The 3599-nt window shown below is 37.3% G+C and overlaps 1 non-coding gene across 1 annotated transcript; it reads left to right on the forward strand.

Annotated features, from left to right (window-relative positions):
- Positions 1-364: 364 nt before the first annotated feature.
- Positions 365-471, forward strand: LOC124245249 (U6 spliceosomal RNA). The gene has a single exon (XR_006890245.1). It is a non-coding gene; the product is annotated as a U6 spliceosomal RNA (small nuclear RNA).
- The last annotated feature ends 3128 nt before the right edge of the window (positions 472-3599 follow it).

Raw genomic sequence — 3599 nt, forward strand, 5'->3', positions numbered from 1 at the left:
TTCACTATCCTGTACTGTGTGTTTATTTTCTATCTTCTTAAAGCAGCAGCTTCAATACTAGAGGCTTTGCTTTTTAACTTTTCTACAACTCTTTGAAAAGATGTCTAATTAATAACATGAGGAAGTAGATGTAAACTCTTCTCCTATAATAGCACACAGACATGAGCTCTTACTATCTATGGTAGTTCTTTCATGCTTCTTTCACTAAGTTAGTCAACAAAACAAATGCTTTATCACTATTACTTTTCAATAAATCATGAGATAATTTACAAAAATATATCAGATATTTAAACAAAATTTCATTACAACATTATGGAATGCTCATTCTCTCCTGAGTTACTTTTTCTGTTAAAATCTCATGGGGGTGCTCGCTTCGGCAGCACATATACTAAAATTGGAACGATACAGAGAAGATTAGCATGGCCCCTGCGCAAGGATGACACGCAAATTCATGAAGCGTTCCATATTTTTCTCAACGAGTTCAGGAGCTATGTCACAAAAGAGTTTGATACGATAAAGAAGAACCAAACAGAAATATTGGAAATGAAGAACACAATAGAGGAGATTAAGAAAAATCTAGATGCTCTGAACAGTAGGGCCGATAATATGGAGGAAAGAATTAGCAATTTGGAAGATGGCAATATAGAATTGTTGCAGGCAGAGGAGGAGAGAGAAGCAAGACTTAAAAGAAATGAAGAAACTCTCCGAGAATTATCAGACACAATTAGGAGATGCAACGTAAGGATTATAGGTATACCAGAGGGAGAAGAGAAGGAGAAAGGGGCAGAAAACCTATTCAAAGAAATAATGGCTGAGAACTTCCCAAATCTGGTGAGGGAGATGGATCTTCAGGTGACAGAAGCCAATAGATCTCCAAACTTTATCAATGCAAGAAGACCAACTCCACGGCATATAGTAGTGAAGCTAGCAAAAGTCAACGACAAGGAGAAAATATTAAGGACAGCCAGGCAAAAGAAACTAACCTACAAAGGAACCCCCATCAGGCTATCAGCAGATTTCTCAGCAGAAACTTTACAGGCTAGAAGAGAGTGGAATGATATATTCAAAAATCTGAAGGACAAAAATCTACAGCCGAGAATTCTCTACCCAGCGAAAATATCCTTCAAATACGATGGAGAAATAAAAACTTTCCCAGATAAACAAAAATTAAGGGAGTTCATTGCCACAAAACCTCCTCTTCAGGAAATCCTCAGGAAAACCCTCATTCCTGAAAAATCCAAAAAAGGAAAGGGGCTACAAAACCAAGAGCAGAGGAGATAAGTAGAAGGACAACAACAGAGAGTAGCAGCTCTAAATCAGAACAGATTAAACCATGGGACGAGAAACAAAGGAAACTGAAGAAAACCGGAAAACAAGACACAAAATGAGAGTGGTAGGCCCCCACGTCTCAATAATCACTCTAAATGTAAATGGATTGAACTCCCCAATCAAAAGACACAGAGTGGCAGGATGGATCAAAGAACAAGATCCAACAATATGCTGCCTCCAGGAAACACACCTCAGCCCCAAAGACAAACACAGACTCAGAGTGAAGGGATGGAGAACAATACTCCAAGCTAATAATGAACAAAAGAAAGCAGGTGTCACTATACTAATATCAGACAAGGTAGATTTCAAAGCAAAACAGATAAAGAAAGATAAAGAGGGACAGTATATAATGATAAAAGGGACTCTCCACCAAGAAGACATAACACTTATAAATATATACGCACCCAACACAGGAGCACCAAAATTTGTAAAGCAACTCTTAATAGAACTAAAAGAAGACATCAACAACAATACAATAATAGTAGGGGACCTCAACACACCATTAACACCAATGGACAGAACATCCAGACAGAAAATCAACAAGGAAATAATAGAATTAAATGAAAAATTAGACCAGATGGACTTAATAGATATATATAGAACACTTCATCCAAAAACAGCAGCTTACACATTCTTCTCAAGTGCACATGGAACATTCTCAAGGATTGACCATATTTTGGGAACCAAAGCAAACATCAATAAATACAAGAGAGTTGAAATAATATCAAGCATCTTTTCTGATCATAACGCTTTTAAACTAGAAATCAACTACAAGAAAAAAGCAGAGAAAGGTGCAAAAATGTGGAGACTAAACAACACGCTTCTCAACAAACAATGGATCATTGAAGAAATTAAAGAAGAAATCAAATATTATCTGGAGACAAATGAAAATGAGAACACGACATACCAAATCATTTGGGACGCAGCAAAAGCAGTCCTAAGAGGGAAATTCATCGCAATACAGGCTCACCTCACTAAACAAGAAAAAGCTCACGTAAGCAACCTCAAACGACACCTAACGGAACTAGAAAAAGAAGAACAAACAAAGCCCAGAGTCAGTAGAAGGAGGGAAATAATAAAAATAAGAGCAGAAATAAACGATATTGAAACAAAAAAGACAATAGAAAGGATCAATGAAACAAAGAGTTGGTTCTTCGAAAGAATTAACAAAATTGACAAACCCCTAGCCAGACTCACCAAGAAAAGAAGAGAGAAAGCACAAATTAATAAAATCAGGAATGACAGAGGAGAAATCACAACAGATACCAATGAAATACAAGAGATCATAAGAGAATACTATGAAAAACTATATGCCAACAAATTGAACAACTTGGAAGAAATGGACAAATTCCTAGACTCCTACAATCTCCCCAAACTGAATCAGGAAGAAATGGAGAATCTGAATAGACCAATCACAAGGAAGGAAATAGAAATGGTAATCAAAAACCTCCCCAAAAACAAGAGTCCAGGACCAGACGGCTTCTCTGGAGAATTCTACCAAACATTCAAAGAAGACTTAATACCTATTCTCCTCAAACTGTTCCAGAAAATTGAGAAAGATGGAGAACTCCCTAACACATTCTATGAAGCCAACATCACTCTGATCCCCAAACCTGACAAGGACAACACAAAGAAGGAGAACTACAGGCCGATATCACTGATGAACATAGATGCAAAAATCCTCAACAAAATTTTGGCAAACCGATTACAGCAATACATCAAAAAGATTATACACCATGATCAAGTGGGATTTATACCAGGGACACAGGGATGGTTCAACATCCGCAAGTCAATCAACGTGATACACTACATCAACACAATGAAAAACAAAAACCACATGATCATCTCAATAGACGCAGAGAAAGCATTCGACAAGATCCAACACCCATTTATGATAAAAACCCTCAGTAAAATGGGTATAGAAGGAAAGTACCTCAACATAATAAAGGCCATATATGATAGACCCACAGCCAACATCATACTCAATGGACAAAAGCTGAAAGCCATCCCTCTGAGGACAGGAACAAGACAAGGGTGCCCACTTTCACCACTCCTATTCAACATAGTACTGGAGGTGCTGGCCAGAGCAATTCGGCAGGAAAAAAAATAAAAGGAATCCAAATAGGTAACGAAGAAGTAAAACTCGCGTTGTTTGCAGACGACATGATCTTATACATAGAAAACCCCAAAGAATCCACAGAAAAACTATTAGAAATAATCAACAACTACAGCAAAGTAGCAGGGTATAAAATTAATGTGCATAAATCAGT

Source organism: Equus quagga, chromosome 9 (assembly GCF_021613505.1).
Source record: "Equus quagga isolate Etosha38 chromosome 9, UCLA_HA_Equagga_1.0, whole genome shotgun sequence".
Lineage (NCBI taxonomy): Eukaryota > Metazoa > Chordata > Mammalia > Perissodactyla > Equidae > Equus > Equus quagga.